The sequence below is a fragment of the Mustelus asterias genome, chromosome 15, assembly GCF_964213995.1.
Source record: "Mustelus asterias chromosome 15, sMusAst1.hap1.1, whole genome shotgun sequence".
Taxonomy (NCBI): domain Eukaryota; kingdom Metazoa; phylum Chordata; class Chondrichthyes; order Carcharhiniformes; family Triakidae; genus Mustelus; species Mustelus asterias.
Genome location: NC_135815.1, coordinates 60,579,383 through 60,604,564, shown reverse-complemented (window position 1 = coordinate 60,604,564; position 25,182 = coordinate 60,579,383).

Below are 25,182 nucleotides of genomic sequence, written 5' to 3'. Positions count from 1 at the left end.
ATCATGTACTATCCGGGGAAGCTCAATGAGCCCTCAGATGCCCTGTCACGTGGAACATGTGCCAGTGTGCAGGAGGACCGGTTACAGGCCCTCCACAATGATCTCTGCCATTCGGGGATCACTCGGTTTTTCCATTTTGTAAAGGCTCGGAATCTACCCTACTCCATAGAAGATGTCAAGTCGATAACTCGAAGCTGCCAGGTTTGTGCAGAGTGCAAGCCGCACTTCTACCGGCCTGACAGGGCACACCTCATTAAGGCCACTCGCCCTTTTGTTGAATGACTGAGTGTCGACTTCAAGGGGCCCCTTCCTTCGACAGATCGGAATGTGTATTTCCTCAACGTGGTTGACGAATACTCCCGATTCCCCTTTGCCATCCCCTGTTCTGACATGTCTGCTTCCACGGTCATCAAAGCCCTGCGGAGTCTTTTTACCCTGTTCGGCTACCCCAGTTATATCCACAGTGATAGGGGTTCGTCGTTTATGAGCGACGACTTGAGGCAATACCTGCTCTCTAAGGGAATTGCCTCAAGCAGGACTACGAGTTACAACCCCAGGGGTAACGGACAGGTCGAGAGAGAAAACGCTACAGTCTGGAAGACTGTTTTACTGGCGCTAAGGTCTAGGGGTCTTCCAGTCACCCGTTGGCAAGAGGTACTTTCTGATGCGCTCCATTCAATCCGGTCCCTCCTGTGTACGGCAACCAACGCTACCCCACATGAGCGGATGTTTACCTTCCCTAGGAAGTCTTCCTCTGGGACCTCACTGCCGTCTTGGTTGACGTACTCAGGACCTGTCCTCCTGCGGCGGCATGTTAGGGCCCGCAAGTCCGACCCTTTGGTTGAACAGGTCCATCTCCTCCACGCCAACCCTCAATATGCCTATGTGGCATATCCTGACGGGCGAGAGGACACGGTCTCTATCAGAGATCTAGCGCCTGCAGGGGACCTGGAAACCCCTGTCACTCCCGCACCCCTGGTTAGGATTCCTTTGCCCATTCTCTCCCCTCCTGACACGGCGCGGGCAGCATCGGGACCTCAACTTAATCCTCTTACCCCCGTGTACAGCTTGCCTGAGTCCAGGAAATTGTCGCCACCTCGAGGTCCACAGGCATGTGAGGAACTGGAGGAGTCAGTGGACACCACCTCGAGAGAGGGTCGTCACCACGGTCACCAGAACCGGCACTGGAGCCAGTGCTGCGGAGGTCGCAGAGACGGTGCGGACCCCCGATACGGCTGAACTTGTGAACATGTGGACAGTTCGTATTGTCTCCTTACCCCACCGGCCTTTGTCTTTAAAGGAGGGGTGAATGTGGTGAACCATAGATGGTTACCACTATGGATACTTGTACATATGTTACTCTTGTTACTGTTGGGGTTAGGGTTTGGGTGTTCCACCTGTTATTATTGTTTATGTGGTACACTCCGTTCGGCTCTGCCTTCTTACAGGAGTATAAAGGTCACTGCTACTTCCTAGTAGCCCTTAGTCTGGGATACTATTGTTAAGTAGTATGTTCCAATCTTGTTGTGAATAAAAGCCTTTATTCCCGGGTACGTCCTAGCCTCCCGTGTGAATCAATCGCGCATCACTGAGATTGTGCAAGAAATGTCAAGATGTAAATCTGTGTTGTATTGTGATGATGATACCCACCTACATTGTAAAGTACTTGACAGAGAAAAGGATCAATGCAGGATTGGGGAGTGACACCGTCCACATAGTAAAGTATGTAGTCAATGGTCAGCACACAGTCTAGGACAGAACTCAGAAAGCAACAGGCCTGTATGGATGAATCCCAGGCAAGATTATGTTTGGAACTGTGCACAGTTGAAGCTTTCTCGAAGTGTAATGTTAAATGCAAGCTTCAACATCCCTCCATTGAACAATTACTACATCGATTTACAAATGTTTAACTTGTGTGTGTCATGTTTATTTAGAGTATAGGTTGAGTAAATTGATTTTGAAGATTGTATAAGAAAGTTAAGGGGGAGGATTGTTGTCTATGGGATGCCTGTCACACTAAGACAGTACAGCAGAAGTGAGTCACCTGACTTGAAAGAACAATGGGAACCGAGAGTGAGTGATCACATTAGAGAGGAGGAGTCCTCTCTCAGGCATTTTTATTTCTGGAACCGTGTTGTAGGCTCTGAGGGAACCTACTCTGAAGTTGGGCATCTTTTGACAGATAAATTTTAAATGATTTTTGAAGTACTTAAATGTTTGTTTTCAATGCAGCGATTGATCATAGGGCCCTGTCTTTAAAATTAAGAGACCATTAAATTAACCACCACTATGTAAGTGTTCAAGTGCATCTGAGTTCTTTCTCCAGAGGATGAAGTCCCCTTCTGCATTCTAAAGTATGGAGAATCAGATAAAGATGTACATGGGGCACACTGGTTAGATTTTCACATTGATTTAATGTCCTGATAGTTACTGAACTTTGGATACATTCTTCCAGTACCTGCTTGGAAAAGAGCTCATGACCCTTATGATAAGACTAGTAAATCTTTGAAATGCTAATGAAATTTAAAAAATAGTATTCAACAATCCTCAAAAATTGTCCCTCCTACATTCTCTAAACTGTCAATCAAACATAGCTAATGAAAGTCCCATTGCAGAAAACTTTCCTACAGTTAACTCTTAATCTTGTTCACTTAAACAGACAGGCATCATATAATGGGCTGAATCTTTCCCCCAAAATTCCAAGTGTTGTAAAAGTCAGCCAGGGGAGCCGGCTGCAGAGCGCTCGGGCATTATCGCACAGGGTCCCCTGATCTACTATTGCACCTGGAGACTTCTTTCTATCCCCCAAACCAACTAGGGTTGCCAGCCTCCCCAACACTTATTTCAATCCAGTCAGGAGGATGGCTGAGGGAAAGACAGCATCAAGGTTCTCGGAGGGAGCACTGACCAGAACGCTGGATGGGGTCGAGCAGGGGTGGGGCCTCCTCTATCCTCAAGCGAGTGGAAGACCAACAGCAAGGTCACTAACCCAGCATAGGAAGTGTGGCAGTGCTGGTCAGCGCCGGATCCCTGCACAAAGACTGGCATCCAGTGCATGAAAAAGATGAATGACCTCCTTCTTGCAGCCAGCGTAAGTCACACTTCCCATTACACAGCACCTACACCTACACCTACCTTTCCATGTGCATAGATCCCTGAAAGTTGGCACCCAGGTTGATAGGGTTGTTAAGAAGGCGTACAGTGTGTTAGTTTTTATTGGTAGAGGGATTGCGTTTCGGAGCCAGGAGGTCATGTTGCAGCTGTACAAAACTCTGGTGCAGCCGCACTTGGAGTTTTGCGTACAGTCCTGGTCGCCGCATTATAGGAAGGATGTGGAAGCATTGGAAAGGGTGCAGAGGAGATTTACCAGGATGTTGCCTGGTATGGTGGGAAGGTCTTATGAGGAAAGGCTGAGGGACTTGAGGCTGTTTTCGTTAGAGAGAAGAAGGTTAAGAGGTGACTTAATAGAGGCATACAAGATGATCAGAGGATTAGATAGGGTGGATAGTGAGAGCCTTTTTCCTCAGATGGTGATGGCTAGCATGAGGGGACATAGCTTTAAATTGAGGTAGGTTCTTTACTCAGAGAGTAGTAAGGGCGTGGAATGCCCTGCCTGCAACAGTAGTGGACTCATCAACATTAAGGGCATTTAAATGGTCATTGGATAAACATATGGATGATATTGGAATAGTGTAGGATAGATGGGCTTTAGATTGCTTTCATAGGTCGGCGCAACATCGAGGGCCAAATGGCCTGTACTGTGCTGTAATGTTCTATGTTCTATGTTCTACACACTTGCACACCCATCACACAACGCACTGGAAACTCACTCACTGCCACCTCACGGGACCCCACCACTCACCCTCCCACACATCTCCTTGCCCCCCTGTGGCACCTCTCCTCAGCACATCCCAGCTTCCACTCAACACCCACACATGCTGGACATCTGTACCATCTGATCCAGTAAAAGTTACACTCTTGCCATCTGTCTCATTGTAGAAGAAGCTGGCTCTCAATAGGAACCAGTGAGCATTGCAGAGTGGAGTGATGCCCAAACTCAAAATCCTCACTCCCTTCGAGGAGAGACCCTAGAACTTGTTGTAGAGGAACGTGACTGCTCCTGTGCTGGGGGCAAGGTGGGCGCAAGATGAAAAAATAAGGACCCACAACACATCCCGTCAGCCTCACGTGAGTTATGTCTCTCCTATCTTTTGCCCCTGCCATGTACTAATGACAGGTAAATCAGTCGACCAGCCCAGCCCATCCTCCTGTAGGGCACTAGAGACTATCAAGGAGAGCAGCTCTGACATGGAGTTTTTGAATGTTCACATGGATGAGACATCACAGCTGTCACCCGCACCCTCCACCAGCTCATACTCACACCTCAATGGGCATTAGTAATAGAGAGACTTCTGGGTCACTCACTTATGAGCTCCTCACTTCTGCTGATCCACAACAGATGGAGGCAGGGAGGTCCCAGTGATACGGCACTTGGAGAATTGCTGGAGGCCAGGACACTGCTGAGACCTGATCAGAGGCTGAGTCCCTGGACTTGGTTGTTCCTCAACTGCTGGAGCTCCAAAGGCAAAGTTGGGAACATCAAGAAGGGATGTCAGCTTCTTTCTTTGTATTGCAATGCCGACTGGAGGAATCCCAGTGCCTTCTGTTCAAGTAGATGGTAGCAATACTCTGAGGCCAACACTGCAAAGGTGGCATCTGCAGCGGAGGCCTTGGTGCAGGACATTCACTCCACAGTGCAGGGCATGAACTGCACGGTGCTGTGGGCATCCACTAGTGTCAGTGCCCGAGGATGGTGGGGTTTCTGGATCTCACTCCAGCTGCCCCTCGATCCCATGGAGGAACCCAGGAACCCTCGAGTGTCCATAGGGAGGGGCATCATCTGGTACATAGCCTGAGGCTTTCCACCCAGGGTATCCTGGGAATGTCCAGCCCATCTGACTGCTCTTCTTGTGACCGACACAGCTCCAGCCCACACACACTGAAGAGGGTGGCAGTACCACAACCATTCTGCCTGAAAGCAAGCCAGGCCCCTCCACATCCCAGTCCTTCAGAGGATGTCCACCAAAGTCTTCTCAGGGCATGACGGACAGCAGGGCACCTCCACCTCAGCTATGGATCCTGAGCAAACACTAAGACATAGCAACAGAGTTAAAAAGGTTAAGAAATTATAGTTTCACAGTGTGGGTATGGGCAATATCAGACACTTTTATATCCTAAACACTTAAGTTAGTATGTGAGCACATGTATAATGTATTAAATATCACCACGTGCACCGTCTTGGTGCCTCTCTGCTCTCATTCGATTGCTGAGTGACCAGCCACCTGTCACAGGTTGGGTGTAACTAACATTACCTCCTCCATCTCCTGTTTGCGAGGATGTCAGTTGATTGGCCTTCCCTCACGCTGTCAGGACACAGTAATGCTAGTGTCATCCTGCTAATGGGGACCCCCATTCCCCTCCACTCCGTCGCCAAGGCTTCCATGCAGCTCACTTATTTGGAGAAGTCTGATCTCAGCACAAGTCCAAAGATATGCGGGTTAAGGTTCATTGGCCATGTTAAACTGCCCCTTAGTGTCCCGGGATGCATAGGTTAGAGGGATTAGCGGGGTAAATATGTGGGGTTACAGGGATAAGGCCAAGGTGGGATTGTTGTCGGTGCAGACTCGATGTGTCGAATGGCCTCCTTCGGCACTGTAAGGATTCTATGATTCTAGACCCTTGTGAAGCCATTCCTCTGGTACAAGTGACACTGATCCTCACCAGTATCCCCTCACTCAGTAGGAGCCTGCATCAACAAAGATGGGTCAGTCTGGTCAGTGACTTAGGTCACTGGGAGTTTGTTAGCTGCTTTTTAGCCAGGCCGGAGTTAGACATTTGCGGTCGATCTTTAAGGAGCAATGCTCTGTCCTCAATGCCAATCAGGCCCCCTGAGCAGCCCCAGTGACTGCCCCATGCCTCCCTCCACCCTGTTCCAGCAGCCTCCCAGGATTGGGATTCCCTCTCGAGCCTCTACTGGTGAGGCTTGAATATTGTTGGAGGTGGACCTTTTACCTGTATATCTTAGCATTGGTCCCTCCCTGTTGTCACCTTGTGCCTGCTTCAGGAAGTGATAGGCCCATCTCTAGCCAGCTGTGATAACTAAGAAGGGCTAAGTTCAGATCTTCATTCTTCTTCATCAAGTCTTTTGTTCGGTCAGTTCTCTCAGTTTCTACATTCACTTGAGCATACTGAGGTGTGCTCATCAAGTAAATGAATTCATATTCCTTCACCAAGTTGTGGAATACATTATTAGCAAATTATGGACCAGCGTCTGATGTACAATGTCCAGGATGCCATTTATTGCCCAGATTCTCTTCATTGAGTGGAAGGCTGCCTCCTCTGTGAATCTGTTCACTTCAATCCATGTAATAATCAATGACAATCAAGAAATATTTTGCCTTTAAACCTCAAAGAAATCTCTTCCTGGGTGTTCCCATGGCCTTGATTGAAAAGTGAAAAGGTGACAGTGGTTCTCTTTGCTCTTGGATGTTCACTGCACATGTAAGGCAATTCAAAATCAGTTCTTCAATAGAATGAATGCCTGGCAACTTAACTGATTGTTGGCCTCTTGCTTGACATTATTCTTTCTCTAAATGAAGATTAATTTTTTGAAAAAAAAAGCCAAAGTGTTCTTAGAATTATTATTCTGTCATTAAAAAATAGGAGACCATCAAGGATTGCGAGGGGCTTTCTCTTTTAAAGTACTACGACAGTACTAGGTTATAGAGAATATCATCTAGCCATCCTTTCAGACAGTATTTCTTTATCTGGGTACGTTTGTCATCTTATTGTTGTGCTTGTTTTCTCTCCTGTTGCTTCTACACTATCCAGTAAATGTTTGCTAATGAGTGAAGTATATGTTTCCACTTCCTCAGTGAAATTTAAATTCTCTATTTTGGTTCCTTCCACTAGTATTCTTGATAGTGCATTTGCTGTCATCTGGTTGAATGTACTCAGTTACTGAATCATATCTCATTAATCTCAGTCGAAAGCATTGAATTCTGGGGGGGGCATTTTTGCAATCTCCTTTATATCCAGAAAAGTGACTAATGGCTTAACATCAGTTTCAATTTTAAACCACAACCTCACCACATAGTCTGAGAACTTCTCACATGCCCATGTTTTAGCCAATGTTTCCTTCTCAACTGTAGGGTCCCTTTTTTCTGTTTGTGTGTGACCTTGAGGTGTAATAACTAGTCCACATTTACCATCTCTTTGTACTTTGAATAAAAGTGCATCCAGACATATTCTATCCAGAAATATGGATGATGTATCTGATGCTACTATGGACAGCAGTTCTGGATCGTAGGCCACTAAATTTTCAGGAGAAATTAGAAGATTTTTGATCTTCTCAAAAGCATTTTGCTGGTTCACACTCCAGCATCACTGTTGACCTTGTCTCAACAGCCCTCTCAGTGGCTCATTGGCCTCTGCCAAATTTAGTAGGAGCTTGTCTACTTTGTTGAGTAATCCTAGAAATCTTTGTAGCTATATACTATTCTTGGGATGCGGAAACTCCAATCACCTTCATTTTCTGTGGGTCAGCGTTATTCCTGAGACTTAAATGATGTGCCATATTGTTGTTCAATCTCAAACTTGCATCCTGTAGAACTTTCAGGACTGCTCTCACCCTACAGTCATGTTGCTCCCTTCATGGAGCCGCATACTAGTCTGTCATCCATATGGCATATTACTCCTTCCAGACCTTCTAGGCTTTGACACATTGTTCTCTGGAATATCTCTGGAGCAGACACAATTCCAAAAGGTAATATATTAAAGCAATAATGGCGGATGGTGTTATAAAAGTGGTCAGCAGTCTGGATTCTTTGTCCTGAGGCAGTTGCCAACATCCACTGTTTACATCTGGTTTTCTGAATAGGATCTTAAAGCTATTTTGGTAAAACTTTCATCTACTGATGAAAGCCATCATGTGTATCTCAAGTCCCACTGTTTTATTTAGTTGAGTCAGGGACCTTGATCATTCTAGAACATCACTTTGTCGGTATGGTCACTAGAGAGAGAACGTCCTGCTGTAGCGTGTGCTCAATATCACCTCTCGCTTGCTCCAAGAATGGGTGAGGGCCCTTCCTTGGTGTGAAATTGAATTTTAGGGCAACATAGTATTCGGTTTTCAGTTTTCCACAGCCTGTAAATAATCTTGGAAGTTCATTCCTGAATGTGCCACTGTACTGATCATCAGCGACTTCCTCAAATTTATAGATCATCTTCCTACTTAATAATTATTATTCTTGGTTCTGCATGATGTCGAGTTCAATGATTTCTTTATCCTTACAGTTCAATTTTTAATTGACCTACGACTTTCCGTGTTGTCCTTCTGGACCTTGTAGCAGGATGGCTGGTATCTACAGTGCTTAACTTTTTACTTTGCATATAAGACTGAAACACCTGCCCCTGTGTCTCATTTTAATTTCTGTGGGCTGTCCATCCACTTCACATTTAATGCTCCAGTGTTTATTTTCTGTTTTATGCACATCTCCTAGGAAAGTTGTTTCCTTTTTCTGTGCTTTTTGCACTTTGTGTAAGTTGTTTGAAACATAGAAGATAGGAGCAGGAGGAGGCCATTTGGCCCTTCAAGCCTGCTCTGCCATTCATTAAGATCATGGCTGATCAACCAACTCAATAGCCTACTCCTGCTTTTTCCCCATGACCTTTGATAGAAACATAGAAATTTGGCTTTAATATTGACCTTAATTGGCCTTAATATCTTTTCTTTCCATTTAGAAGCAATCTGTGTTTCAGATTAGCAAACAATTTTGAAATGTCCTAACTTCCAACAGTTATGTTACTCTGTTTCCCTTGCTGGGTATTCTTCCTGTTTTGTGCAGGTTTTTTCACCATTGCTGAGAGCATTTCAAGATGGTGGTTCACAAACTTTTCTCTGTTTTCATGGGCATCTGTTGTGGTGCACTTTCCCTCTTCTGCTCTCACATTGAAAGCCCTCATTCATTTGTTCCCAAGTGACCTCACTCTTCCTGCAAAAAACCACTTGACTTTGCTTTCTGAGCTCGGTTTGTTTCATGATTTGTATTGCCTGAATTAGAGTTAGATCTTCTTTCACTTGCAAAAGATTTGACACAGCTTCATCTAGAACTCAGTATACTATGTGATCACTAATCAATTGTTATGACCAGGTGCGGAGGAGTGAACTCACTATGCTCCATTCAGCCTCCTTGGTTGGTCACAACAAAAAATGTTACACTTGGATTTGGAAAATCAGTTGAATTTTTTACTATCTATGCAGTGAACCATAAGGCGCCAATCAAATAAAGTTTGATTCAAAGGGCAGGTTTATAAGCTACTCACCACCCCCTGCCCCCCCTCCCCGGCACACACACACACACACACATACACCCTCACACTGACTCTCATCCACTCTCTTGCACCAAACACACAGAGATGCTTCGATTGTCCAATATTGTGGCTAATTTATCTGGATCCTTGGAGCAAGTAGATGTAGAAGATGCTGCAATTCTTCCAAGATCTTGGTTTGTTAGAAGGTCTTAGGTACACTGATTTCTTGAACCTAGTGCTGTACTTATTCTCAGGGAGATGGAGAGAGAGAGATATCTTAACTGAAGTTTCTCTCTCAAATCTCTGGAGCCTGCTTTGACTTGATAAAACCCAGCTCTTAAAGCCCTGCTGTCGGTGTATATTCCAAAGGAATTTGATTACCATGTCTGTTCTAGCCATTCTTGTAGAACAAGTAATCACATTTTTTGATGTTTCATGTTAGAAACCTTTAGATGTGTTTTAAGATAGTGAAACAAACAGGAGACAGAGTTCTTTCTCCTTCCATGGGGGGAGAAGGGTGAATGTCTGTTGGTTGTACATCCTGTCCAGCTAGCTGTTCCAGATTATTTTAATAGGATTAGTCAATTGAAGTCCAGCACTTGCCTTTTTCATACCTCCCTTAGTATTAGATTTTGTTGTTTGTAGATTACTAGAAGTCTCTCCCACTTCACACTTCCTTGGTGGAATCTTATTTGCTTTTTTCACGTTCGCCTTGGAAAGTAGTTAGTTCTGTTTCATTTTGAATTGCAGTTTAAGGCTTTTTAAAAATATAATTTTTCAAAAACAGCTGTATTTCATGACACAATTCATCCCTCAATGTTTTGTAGTTGCAATTTTCTGTCAGGTTGGTAAAAGTAGGGAAAATCCCAAGATATTCTATAAATATATCAATGGGAAGAGAATAACCAGGGAAAGAATAGGGCCCATTTGGGACCAAGAGGGCAATCTGTGGGTGGAACCAGAGGACATTGGTAGAGTGTTGAACAAATCCGTCATATCTGTCTTCAGCCAAGAGAATGAGGAGGAAGGTATGGAATTCAGGGAGAGAGACTGCAAGGTTCTTGAACAAATGGACATAGGGAAACTCAAGGTATTTGAGATGTTGGCAGGCTTAAAAGTGGAAAAAACTCAAGATCCGGATGAATTGTGTCCCAGGCTGCTGTGGGAGGTAGGGGAGGAGATTGCAGGGGCTCTGACCCAAATATTTAATTCCTCTCTGGCAACAGGGAGGTGCCAAATGACTGGAGAACAGCTAATGTGGTCCCCCTCTTTAAGAAGGGTTGTAGAAATGAACAGGGAATCGTAGACCAGTGAGTCTCACGTCAGTGGTAGGGAAACGATAGGAGAATCTTCTGAAAGGGAGTATCTATCCTCTCTTGGAGAGGCAAGGCTTGATCAGGAATAGTCAGCATGGCTTCGTCAGAGGGAGGTCATGTCTAACAAATTTGATTGAATATTTTGAGGAGGTGACCAGGTGTGTAGATGAGGGTAGTGCAGTAGATGTAGTTTATATGGATTTCAGCAAAGACTTTAGGTAAGGTCCCACATGGGATATTTATAAAGAAGGCTAATGCACATGTGATACAGAGTAATTTGATACAGTGGATTCAAAATTGGCTCAGTTGTAGGACAGTAAGAGTTTTAACAACAGCAGGTTAAAGTCCAACAGGTTTATTTGGTAGCAAATACCATTAGCTTTCGGAGCGCTGCTCCTTCGTCAGATGGAGTGGAAATGTGCTCTCAAACAGGGCATAGAGACACAAAATCTTTCGGGCGTGGAATCGCGGTAAATGCGGGCATTGGGCCTTTAATGCGATTCGCACCCGAATCCGAGCAAATCGCGACTTTACCGATGCCCGATTCGGGCGCAGATCCGGTCCGCGTCCGAATCGGGCGGCCCGACAATTTAAATGCATTACCATGCATTTAAATCGATTTAATGAACTGCGCGCCCAACTCTACCACCAAATCCCACTTTACCACCGCGCGGCCCGATCCGGATCCGCGCTTTTAGTGACCTGCTAAATAAAAATCCGAAGCGGATTTCTATTCTGCAGGGGAACCTCCGAAGCTCTCTCTGCCCTTGTGAAGTCAGTCTGCAGCCACCATCCTTCTCGACCATCCTTCTCAGAGCGCCCCGGTATCCAGCCCACACCCCCCAGTAGTGGCAATCCCTCCATCCCCCTCACCCTGGCAGACCCCCCCGCTAACCACCCCAGCAGATCAAGCCCCCTCCCCTGGAGGCAGATCCCCCCGACAGGAGGCAGACCCCTCCGGCAGAGCACCCCACCCCCTGCTGACCACCCCCCACCCCGGGATCAGACCCCCCTGGGAGGCAGGCCCCCCCTCGGCAGACCACACCCCCAACCTGCCTCGGTCGCTGGTCTCCCTCCACCATCCCCCTCGACCGTCTTCAGTCCTTCGAGAACCTGCAGCACCTTCCTGGCCACAGACTTGGAGCCACGGCTAAAGTGACCGGGCTTCGCACCGTTCCGCTGGCGTCCGCCGGAGGAGGCGGGCGGACTCAGATGGATCTCTGGTTGGGGGGTGCGGAGGAGGGGCTCAGATGGATCTCTGGTTGCGGGGGGAGGAGGGGACTCAGGTGGATCTCTGGTTGGGGGGGGAGGAGGGGGCTCAGGTGGATCTCTGGTTGGGGGGGGTCTGCCGAAGGCGGTTTGCCTCCCAGGGGGGTCTGTATTATTAAACTGGCCAAAAGGTAGGTGTCCTGGGTCATGTGACCTTATTTTTCCACAAAAACTTCAGAAGGGATGTTTATCTAATGTCTGGAATAGAGGGCATAACTCAAAAGACTGAACGCACATATATCACAGCGTGAAAAGCCAGCATTCTTTTAGATGAAGTATACAGTCACCATAGACTTTTCTTCAACTGCAGTAATGACTGAAGTGGCCAACATAGGACCAGTTGGAAGAGAGCTGACAGCCTCCAGTGTAAAGTGCAGCAAGACGTTTCAGAGTCCGGTGAATGGTGAGATTTTTATTTCAGCATCAAAGGCAAAAAAGATAATTTATTGACCAAATTCAGTTGTTCCAGATGAGACTTGATGATTTCCAGGCAGCTGGACAGAGATATTGGTACAGGATGGATCAGTGGGAGCACTGACTGACAGACTAGTCCATGGAAATCTTTCGGCACCCACTCATTATCTGTGTTTAACAACACAGATTTGTGGCATCATGGAAATATTAAAAGTTACTTCTGATCAGCAAGAATGATGCAAATTGCAAATGTAGTTATATACATGCAGCTGTGTTTATTGCTTCTGAGTGGCTTGCACAGGAACCGGTTATATACTTAAACTAACAAATAATTGTCATTCTGAGTGAGAAATTTACTCGCAGGTATGATTTTAAGTCAAGGCATCATTTCTACTCCTCAGATCTGCGATCTGACACGGGCGCGTTTTTTCAGATTTTTTTCGAACTGCGCATCCGATCGTTCCGGCAGCGCTAAGCCCCGCCCACTCCGCGGATTGGACTGGAGCCGGCAAAAAGCGTACGGGCGCGCTGCAACGAGGATTTCAAGGTCGGATCTGTACTACGCCCAGATTCGGCACTTAGAATCAAAATGGTAAAATCGGGCCCTATGTATAGATCATTGATGAATCCATGCTTGCACCTGGTCTTTGTTTTTGCTTGTTAAATTTTGCCTGTTCTATAATTAAATTTTTGCAAACACTGAAATATGAATCAAAGGCCTGAAGGAATTCACCAGAAGAGCTTGAAGTCTCATGACTCCCTGACTCCCTATTAAGTCACCAGCAATAACTCTGACTGCATAGAGTAAAGTACTGACCTGATCCTTTTGTTCCTTTTTCTGCAAATCGGAAGTGGTTCTATACTTAGAATATCTCTTTCTCCATTGTCCCAGCGCTGATCTTGTTCCAAGCCTTTCGTGCTAGGAAAGGCTCACGGGTGGCAGTGTAGAATCCAGACTTGTACCAAACTCTGGACTTATTGCTGCTTCTCTGGTATTGTTAAAGTGGAAACTTTCCTGCTTCTTGACTGTGATGGAAAAACTCAACAAAGTTCGTTCCGACAAAACAACTAGTATTTATTTATGAAAGACTGCATGCAGTTTTGGCTGAAAACTGGAGTTCAGAGAGCAGTTGGTACAACTTGCTAATTCCTCCTCAAGTCCGCAATTACACAAAGATTCAGTTCAGTATTTATACATAATCATTATCAGTTTGTGTGACTAGAGCTTATTCAGGAATTTGATCAGTAATAGAATCATAAGCAATGTTATTAATCATGTCACAACCTTCTGACCTCCTAGAACTCTTTGTCTCATCATTCATACCCTTATCTTGTCCTTTGATGTAACAGAAGAAGGTCTGTGACTCCTTCATCCCTGACCTTAACTTGTCTCATTCATACAGCCCTAGGTTTATGAGGAGTCAATCTTATCAGGCCTTCCCGAGGTCAGGCATAACTTGACCTTCTCTGGTCTTATTCATGTCTTAAGTTATGCGGAGTCAGCCTTATTAAGTCTTACAGGGGTCAGGCATTTTGAAATAGCTTTGGTCAGCCATTCTTATATTGTACCAAATAGTTGACCAATTTTCCCATCATGCTATTCCTTAGTTTGTACAACTTCACAGCATTGCTTATAGATTCTGGTTTGTGGGCACTGCTGTCCAAACTCTGTGTTTGTGTCTCAGTTTGTATCTGCTGCACTTACAATGCTCCAACTTTTGTGGTGAATCTTCAATTACTCCTTTAATCCTCTTTTAAGAATCTGTAGAATTGTCAGGTCGGTAATCTTTTCCTGGTGTTTTCCTGGTCTTTTACTCGCTGTCTGGTGTCAGCATATTTTGTTGTGTGTTCGGGGTCTAGATGGGGTTCTTCAGTTTGTTAATTTTCTCTAAGTAAGCTCAAGACTCTAGTTTGTTATTTGCTTACAGCTCGATATACATCTCAGGAACTCTGAGGTTGGATTTCTCTTCTCTCTAAATCTCTGTTACTTAGTCACGTGTCATTACATCATTGTTACCTTGGCATCAGGTGCTTCTGATGTAGCCCTTTACTGTACACCCACCTCACCACCCTGTCCACTTGTCTCAGCCACCTCATCACTCATTCACCAACTCAGTAACGTTCAAGCTGAACTTTTAAACATACCATTCAGCAACAAGTGCTGTAAAAGGGGGATGTGTCTTGTCTCCACCACCACCCCCCGCCCCCCCCCCCCCCCACCGCCACCCCCTTCCCCCCCGCCACCCCCCCCCTCCACCCGATTCAGCTGTGCTTTGCCGGAACTCCCTGATGGATGCAACATTTTGCGTTTTTGGAAAAGCTGGGCTTGGGAGGTTCTCATAGAAATATGGAGCAGCATTGAGTCAGGGGAATTTTTGAGCAGAGTGGTAATCCGACAATGATTTCTGCTCCTAGGAAGTTCCGAGCGCTTGTTTTCTAGATGCCCTAGCCAGGTGAAATAACTTCTTAGTGCCTCCCCTGACAAGTCCCTTCAGAATCCTGTATATTTTAATGATATTACCTCTCATTCTTCTCAACTCCATTTACTTGGTGTTTCACCATAGGACAACCTTCTCATCCCAGGAACTAATCCAGTGAGCCTTTTTGCTGTATGGCCTCCAATGCATGTTCTTGGACATTTACATAGGCGACTTCCATCATAAATCAGACATAAGAACTTGTAATAGAAAAGGTGACACAAAGGTTTGACAGAATTACAACAAGAAGTTAGAATTATAGACAGGAAGGACACATACGTAACATTTTTAATAATAGCACACAGTTGGAACTGCTTTGTAGCAATTCTCTCCAAATTTCTCCTCGAAATGCAGCCAAGGATCTCCACCAGATGATGATGGAGCTTTTATTCGGAGCTTTTACATATTCTTTAGATCTTTTCCCATGTGGATTTCAGCAATAAAAATCAAATTTCACTCACAATTTCAAGATTTACAAAGACACCACATGGTACTCAGTTGTTTTCACAATTTCCTATTCTGCTTACTATGACTCAATAAATAAAATGTAAATATTGCTTAGTAACAAACAGCTACTTATTTAATTATGCAAGAACCTACTAATTTACTTAAGTGTCAAGTAAGTCAACTATAGGACTGATTACAGACAACTCTTGTACTAATAAGCTTGAATGCAGAACAAAAGCAAAGAAAAGACCGAAGAACAATAGAATTAAAATGCCTCATAAATCTTGTCACCTGTAGTGTTCAAGCAGAATTAACTGTGTAGTAAATGATTGCCCTACAATGGTTGTGTATTCTATCAAAGTAATGTTTATGCCAAGGATGATATCGACAAATACAGTGAGAAATGTGAGATTTTTTCCTCACTTGTGATACGGGTGTGGTTGGGGAGGCGCTCATTTATTGGCCATTCCTAATTGTCTTTGAGAAGGTGCTGGTCAGTTTACTAATTTAACCACTTCAGTATGTGTGGTGAACATCCAACATGCTGTTGGGTGCAATCTCCAAAATCCAGTGATGTTGAATAGAAGAGGACATTGTCCAAATCGGAATGGTTTGTGATTCGGGGAGGAACTTGGGGACAGTGGTCTTCCCATGTACTTTCTACCCCTGTTGCTGTGGTTGGTGGAGATTGTAGGTTGGGATTAAAATGAAGCCTGCATGAGTTTTTGATGTACACCCTTCAGATATGACAGAGTTCAATCACAGTAAGCCAATTGTAGTTGAGGTGGATACTTTGGCATGTGGATGTTGTGCCAATCAAGTGGGTAGCTATATTCTGGATGGTTTTCATCTCTGTGAGTGTTTTTGCAGCTGTATACATCCAGACAAAGGGATTCCATCCACTCCTGAATTCTACCTTGTAGGTAGTAGAAAAAATCAGGTGGTGGGATGCTCAGTACAGATTTCACAGCCTCCCTGTGAGAGTCCAATTCAGTTTCTCGTCAATAATGACCCCTGGGTGTAAATGGTAATGATGGTGATGCCATTGAATTTGAATGCTCTCTCTTATTAGAGGTTATTAATGCTTGGCACTGGTGTGGCGTGAATGGCACTTGTGGAACAGAAGGAAGCCATTTGGCCCATTGATTCTGCTCCACCATTCAATGAGATCATGACTGATCTGATATGATATCAACTCCACTTTCCTGTCTTATCCCAATAATGCTTGATTCACTTTCTGATTAAAAATCTGTCTATCCCAGTCTTGAACATACTTAATGACCCAGCCTCTATAGTTCTCTGTGGTAAAGAAGTCCACAGATTCACTGCCCAAGGCTGTGTAATGATCAGGTTTTTCTATATGTGAGCTTAGACTGTATCATAATCTAAAAAAGTACAAGTGTTACTGAACACTGAAATCATCAGCACAGCCTCACTTCTGATCTTATAAAGGACGGAAGGCCATTGATGAAGTTAACAAAGATGTTTGGAACAAGGGCACTGTCCGGTAACAAGATTATTCATTTCTTTAAAAGAAAGTAATTAAGATAATTAATTAAAAAAGTTCTGCAACAATATCCTGCGGCTGAAAGGATTAGTCTCCAATGACACAACTCCCTTTGTACGAGGTAAGACCACAGTCCTTGGAAAGATTTTCCCTTGTGTATCAGTGAACTGTGTTGTGCAAAAGTTCCTTGATGCTGCATTCAGTTAAATGCTGTCTTGATATCACCTCACCTATGAGGTTTGGATTGGTGGACCTTGTGGTAAACCACTGTTAAGCTTATTGCCTGTGTGTGTGTGTGACATGCCTGGCATGCCCCTGCCTGCCCTGCCTGCCCTGCCTGAGACTCCTCCCCCCCTGGTCCAGGTATAAAGGTGACTGCTCCCAAACCCCCTGCCTCAGTCGCCGGACCAGTTCATCAGCATGGGTGTGCTCCAAGTCTCTTGCGAATAAAAGCCTATTTGTTCTTGCATACAAACTAGTCTTTGCTTGATTGACAGTGCATCAATTTTATTCGCAAAAAGTTTTGGGATGGAGCAGATACTGAAACCCGACAAACTTGAATTGGACCCTCAAGCTGTAGGAGCCTGTAACAGCTTCGATCACTGGCTGCGATGTTTCGAAACTTTCCTCACCTCCTCCTCCGTCGTCCGGACCGAAACCGACAAGCTACACGTGCTCCACGCCCGGGTAAGCGATCAAGTATTCTCGATGATTAGAGACGCTGAAATTAAGAGGATGCGATCGAACTTTTAAAAGGCCAGTACAACAAACAGACTAATGTAATCTACGCCAGACATCTTCTGGCTACTCGCAGACAACAGCCAGGAGAATCGGGTGACCAATTCCTGCGTGCGTTGTGAGCACTTGGCAGGGCCTGCAACTGCAACGGCCATAACAGCCACCCAAAACACTGAGGACTTAATCAGAGATGCCTATGTCACGGGTATCAGGTCAAACTATATCCGATAACGACTGCTGGAACAGGATGGGCTGGATCTACAAAAGACTGTAGCGCTTGTCGACTCGTTAGAGGTGGCCTTCTGTAATCTCGAGGCCTACACCCCCGACCACGGGGGCGCATCGTGGACGCTGCAGTCGTCGCCACCTCTGTACTTGGGAGGGCCGCAGGCCTACGCCACGCCACCTCCCACCAATGACCCGACCACTGCGGCAATCTCTGGAGGCCCGAAGTGCTGCTTCTGCGGCCTGGGGAAGCACCCCTGACAGCACTGCCCGGCGAAGGATGCGATCTGCTCCGGGTGTGGAAAGAAGGGCCATTATGCGAAGGTATACAGGGCGAAGTCGACCTCCAAGCCCAGTAGTGCCGCGTGCGACCCGCCATCTTGGACGCTTTCAGCCGCATGTGAGCCGTGCGGGCTGCCATCTTGGATGCCTTCAGCCTCGTCGCAAAATCCAACAGTGGCTTCAGTTATGCTGGACCAATCCAGGCCTCACCAACTTGCCAGGTCCATGATGGACATCGAGGTAAACGGTCGCACTACAAACTGTTTATTTGACTGTGGGAGTATGGAGAGCTTTATTCACCCTAACACAGTGAGTCGCTACTCCCTTTCAGTACTGCCAGTGAAGCAAATGATCTCCATGGCTTCAAAGTCCCACTCGGTGGATGTCCTCGGGTACTGCGTGGCGACCCTGACTGAATGGGGCACAGTGTACAAAAGCTTCAGGTTCCTTGTGCTGCCACAACTCTGCGCTGCCGTACTCCTGGGGCTAGATTTCCTGTGTCACCTTAAGAGTGTCACCATGGAGTATAATGGGCCTTTTCCCCCGCTCTCTGTTTGCAATCACCAGTTCTTAGATCGTCCACTGCGCACCACCTGCAGCCTCTCGACCCTTAAAGTCACCCCCCCCTCTCTGTTTGAAAATCTCACCCCCGACTGCAAGCCCATCGCCACCAAGAGCAGACGGTACAGTGCTGGAGACAGGGCTTTTATCAGGTCCGAAGTACAACGGCTCCTAGGGGAGGGGATCATCGAGGTCAGTACCAGCCCCTGGAGAGCCCAAGTAGTAGTTGTTAAGACTGGGGAGAAACATTGCATGGTCATTGACTACAGTCAGACCATTAACCGCTACACACAGCTGGACGCGTACCCCCTTCCCCGCATATCTGACATGGTTAATCAGATTGCGCAATATCGGGTGTTCTCCACCATCGACTTAAAATCTGCATACCACCAGCTCCCTATCCGCCTGGAAGGCCGCCAATATACTGCCTTCGAGGCGGATGGCCACCTCTATCACTTCCTTAGGGTCCCCTTCGGCGTCACCAACGGGGTCTCGGCTTTCCAGCGTGAGATGGACCGAATGGTAGACCAAAACGGGCTGCGGGCCACCTTCGCGTACCTGGATAACGATCAGCAGGACCATGACGCCAACCTCCACAAATTCCTCCTCACCACCACACTCCTAAATCTGACCTATAATAAGGAGAGGTGCGTATTCCGCACACGCCGCCTCACCATCCTTGGTTGTGTTGTGGAAAACGGGGTCATCGGTCCAGATCCCAACCGCATGAGTCCCCTCCTGGAACTTCCCCTCCCCACCAGCCTCAAAGCACTGAGGAGATGCCTGTGCTTCTTCTCGTATTACGCCCAGTGGGTCCCCAATTATGCGGATAAAGCCCATCCGCTCATCAAATCCACCTCTTTTTCCCTGACGGCAGAGGCCCGCCTGGCCTTCGACCGCATCAAAGCAGACATCGCGAAGGCCACGATGCACGCTGTAGACGAATCCATCCCGTTCCAGGTGGAGAGCAATGCATCTGACTTCGCCCGAGCCGCCACCGTTAACCAGGCGGGCAGACCCGTGGCCTTCTTCTCACGAACCCTCCAAGGCCCTGAAATTCGACGCTCCTCTGTCGAGAAGGAGGCCCAAGCCATAGTGGAGCCTGTACGGCACTGGCGCCACTACTTAGCTGGTAAACGATTCACGCTACTCACGGACCAACGGTCAGTTGCATTCATGTTTAACAACACGCAGCGGGGCAAGATCAAAAATGATAAAATATTGAGGTGGAGAATCGAGCTTTTCACCTACAATTACGACATCTTATACCGGCCCGGGAAGCTCAATGAGCCCCCAGACGCCCTGTCCCGGGGAATATGTGCCAGCGCACAAATAGACCAATTACAGACTCTCCACAATGACCTCTGCCACCCGGGGGTCACCAGGCTTTTTCACTTCGTTAAAGCCCGTAACCTGCCCTACTCCATTGAGGAAGTCAGGTCTATAACCAGACACTGCCAGGTCTGCACAGAGTGCAAGCCGCACTTCTATCGGCCAGACAGAGCACACCTCATAAAGGCCACCCGCCCTTTCGAACGCCTAAGCGTCGACTTCAGAGGCCCCCTCCGCTCTTCTGACCGCAACATGTACTTCCTCAACGTCATTGACGAATATTCACGTTTCCCCTTCGCTATTCCCTGCCCGGATATGACCTCGGCCACGGTCATCAGGGCCCTGCACAGCCTCTTCACCCTGTTCGTTTTCCCTAGCTATATCCATAGCGAACGGGGATCCTCCTTTATGAGTGATGAACTGTGACAGTACCTGCTCTCTAAAGGCATAGCCTCGAGTAGGACCACCAGCTACAACCCCAGGGGTAACGGACAGGTAGAGAGGGAGTACACGACAGTCTGGAAGGCCGTTTTACTAGCTCTGAGGTCTAAAGGTCTTCCAGTCACCCGCTGGCAAGAGGTCCTCCCTGATGCACTACAATTAGATTACTCCTTTGCACAGCTACCAATGCTACCCCTCACGAAAGAATGTTTGTTTTCCCCAGGAAGTCCTCCTCGGGGACCTCACTACCGTCGTGGCTGACGTCCCTAGGCCCTGTCCTGCTCCGGAAGCACGTGAGGACCCATAAGTCGGACCCCCTGGTCGAAAGGGTCCAACTCCTCCACGCCAACTCCCAATACGCCTATGTGGCGTACCACGACGGGCGGGAGGACACGGTCTCTATTCGAGACCTGGCACCCGCAGGTGCCCCAGGGACCACGACGACCCACAACCCCACACCCCCAACCCCCGTATGCAGCACGCCTGAGCCCCAGGAGCCGTCACCATGCACCCAACAATTGGAAGGGACTACAGACAACTCGAGCGACTACGGCCTGGCGCCTGAACCAACACCGCGGCCATCGGAACCAACACCACAACCGGCACTACGGCGGTCGCTGCGGCAGATCAAGCCCCCAGAGAGACTGAATTTGTAAATTTGTAATTCTGTCAATATCGTTCCACCCACCTCACCCCGCTGGACTCTTTCCAAAAGCAGGGGGTGAATGTGGTCAACCACTCTTAAGCTTATTGCCTGTGTGTGTGTGTGACATTCCTGCGCATACCCCTGCTGGCCCTGCCTGAGACTCCTCCCCCCCGGTTCAGGTATAAAGGTGACTGCTCCCAACCCCCCTGCCTCAGTCGCTGGGCCAGTTCATCAGCATGGGTGTGCTCCAAGTCTTTTGCGAATAAAAGCCTATTTGTTCTTGCATACAAACTAGTCTTTGCTTGATTGATAGTGCATCAGACCTATTGGATTGCAATGATGAACAAATGTCACTTGATAACACTGATGACTCTCAACTCTTTGTTGATGATTGGGAGTTGATTGATAGAATGATGATTAGGGACATAGGTGGTAGGAGCAGGAGTAGGCCATTCAGCCCATTGAGCCTGCACTGCCATTCAATTAGAACATGACTGATCTCCTACCTCAATGCCATTTTCCTGCACTATCCCCATATTCCTTGATGTTTTTACTATCTAGAAATCTCTCAATCTCAGTATTCAACATACTCAATGACTGAGCCCCCACAACCCTCTGGGGTAGAGAATTCTAAAGATTTATCATCCTCTGAGTGAAGAAATTCCTCCTGATCTCAGTTCTAAATGGCCTGCCCCTTATAGCCTGGTTGGACTATCTTGCTATTTGTGGGTAGGACATCAGGTAATTTCACATAATGATACCTAAACTTCTGGTGGAATTGAGACTGAGTCTGCCAATCTGCCCCTAGTTTCTTACCTAAAAGCGAAATTGTTTCTATCTCACCTAATCTCCCAACTCAGGCCAAGCGAGATTATTCAGCACAGTGAGTTCTCGAGGCTTACAGCTAAGGGCAGCTCAGTCAAATGTAAGTAAGTCACACCCCATTTTATGTCACTAGCTGCTGTAAACCAAGTAAATTTAAAGGTCCAGCCGAGGAAAAGACAAGAAGTGGGAAGCGAAAGATCACCTCCAGTGATAAATAGGAATTAGAGCATCCGGGAGAGGTGGCTGAGGGACTTCACTGGTGCATTCTGGGAGAAGTCGGACCAGCAACATTTACCAAGAAGTGGGAAGCAGAAGATCTGGTGTCAAGGAGCGGTAAGCCCGAAACACTACATTAGTGTTTCCCTCCCTCCCTCCTCCTCTAACCAAAAAAAAAGGCCACTGTGAGAAAGTAAAAGTGAAGGTAAAATTTTAAAAAATAATTTAATTGGTGTTCGAAATGTCAGTCAGTGGGGTTAAGTGTTGCACTTGTAAGATGTGGGAGATCTGCGATGCTTCCAGCGTCTCGGACGACTATGTTTGCAGAAGTGCACCCAATTGCAGCTCCTTACAGAATGCATGGATAGGTTGGAGCAGCAGTTGGATGCACTTAGGAGCATGAAGGAGGTGGAAAATGTTATAGATCGGAGCTTTAGAGACGTGGTCACACCGAAGGTGCAGGTAGATAGATGGGTGACTGCCAGAAGGAGCAGACAATCAGTGCAGGAATCCCCTGTGGTCATCCCTCTCTCTAACAAGTAAACCATTTTGGATACTGTTGGGGGAGATGGGCTATCAGGGGATACCAGCAGCAGCAGCCAAAGCAGTGGTACCACGGCTGGCTCTGTTGTTAAGCAGGGAGGGACAAAGAGAACTAGAGCAATAGTTATAGGGGACTCTATAGTTAGGGGTACAGATAGGCGTTTCTGTGGATGTGAAAGAGACTCCAGGATGGTATGTTGCCTCCCTGGTGCCAGGGTCCAGGATGTCTCTGAACGGACAGAAAGCATTCTGAAGGGAGAGGGTGAACAACCAGAGGCGTGGTACATATTGGTACTAACGACATAGGCAGGAAGAGTGATGAGGTCCTGCAGCAGCAGTTTACGGAGTTAGGTAGAAAGTTAAAAAGCAGGACTTCTAGGGTTGTAATTTCAGGATTACTCCCTGCGCCACGTGCCAGTGAGACTAGGAATAGGAAGATAGTGCAGCTCAACACGTGGGTTTCCATTTAACAGGGGGTTGGAGTTTAAGAGCCGTGGGGTTATGCTGCAACTGTACAGGACCTTGGTGAGACCACATTTGGAATATTGTGTGCAGTTCTGGTCACCTCACTATAAGAAGGATGTGGAAGCGCTGGAAAGAGTGCAGAGGAGATTTACCAGGATGCTGCCTGGTTTGGAGGGTAGGTCTTATGAGGAAAGGTTGAGGGAGCTAGGGCTGTTCTCTCTGGAGCGGAGGAGGCTGAGGGGAGACTTAATAGAGGTTTATAAAATGATGAAGGGGATAGATAGAGTGAACGTTCAAAGACTATTTCCTCGGGCGGATGGAGCTATTACAAGGGGGCATAACTATAGGGTTCGTGGTGGGAGATACAGGAAGGATATCAGAGGTAGGTTCTTTACGCAGAGAGTGGTTGGGGTGTGGAATGGACTGCCTGCAGTGATAGTGGAGTCAGACACTTTAGGAACATTTAAGCGGTTATTGGATAGGCACATGGAGCACACCAGGATGATAGGGAGTGGGATAGCTTGATTTTGGTTTCAGATAAAGCTCGGCACAACATCGTGGGCCGAAGGGCCTGTTCTGTGCTGTACTGTTCTATGTTCTATGTTCTATATTGCTCTCCATAATACATTCAACATTAGTTCTGTACACACATGTTAAACCCCTGAGCTGGCATCAGGTCAATCTGGTTTGTGTATCTAGTGAGGTTAAACGGATGCTCATTTGTAACCCACAACTTACTAAATTCCCTCAAATTTTCCCCTGCCTGTTCCGAGGTGCAGTAAGGAGTCTAACAACACCAGGTTAAAGTGCAACAGGGGGGTGCCGCAGACATCATTTCTACTTGCAGCATCTGAAATATTCTTCCCTATCCCAGTCAGTTTATTGATGGTGCCTGCATGACTCTCTAGTACAGTGGCTCAGCTCTTAATTATCTGTGTCTGGTCTGCACTTAGTTGAGTGCTCTGAATCCCTTGTCCTTTCTCCAGAATCCTTTTAAGCTGCAGGCTTAAAGTCCAGACCTCCTGGTCAACAGTTGCTAAATCAATAGAATTAACTATTGAAGTCCTGGTATTGGATGCTGTAGCAGCATCATTTTATCTGGCTGCGATTTGACCGGTTTTATTTCCAGGGTCAGGGGGCCGCATATATTGGCTGTGTCCCACCATTACACTGGGCTGTTTCAATCACTATTTGATGCACCAAAGCCAGATGCAATGCTTGAGTTTGGGTCGAACACAATTGGGGCAGGGCCAGTTCTGTAATGTTTAGGACTATGGGTACCAGTTCATAGTGTACATTATCATACAAAACTTTATTCTCATTGATTAATACAAGATCATTCTCTGGTCCTGGACTTGTGATTGGACAAGGTGGGTCAGTTGACACGGGTGAAAATGAGACCTTGGCTGCCTCTGCTCAGATCATGTTGTTATAGGTGGTGTAGTGGTAACATCCTTTTCTTTAGATGTAGTTCCCATTTCCATCTATCATCTTTGTTTGTCCAAGTTAGTACGTTTCTACGTTTATCATTAGGGCTATATATGTTCCACCCAGAATTTTTGCAATGGGATTTTGTAATTGGAGTAAATGCTGTTAAGCATGTTACGTAAACATAGCTCTTCTTTCTACAAATAAATTCTAATTCAGCTTCGCAATTTGTGTATTTGAAGCAGAAGGTGTTTAAGTCCAGAAGAGCCAACCATCCCATGCAACCCCCATCACTCAGTTGCGTCTGTCAGATCTCTGATGCTTCTGCATCCCAGCTGTAGCAGACCTAGGCTGCTGTTTAAAGTGACTTGCTGTCCTACTGTTACATTTAGCATTCAATGTTGCATTCCACATTGGTTGAGGTATACCAGAGCTCGCTTTGGTGGTTCCGAAGTTGTGGTGCCACTCACCGCTCCCATTGCCAGGATCATCATTACCTCAAGGGTTAACATGGCATTGACATTCTATAAATTAAGCAAATAACTGTCCCAGTTGTCATTGGTCAGTCGATGTTGATTTTGTAACACAAGATCAATTAGTAAAGCGCTTTAGTTGTGACCAGTATCCCTTCCCTTTGATGTCCACGCAAGTGCATGTATCACTTATCATAATTACTTC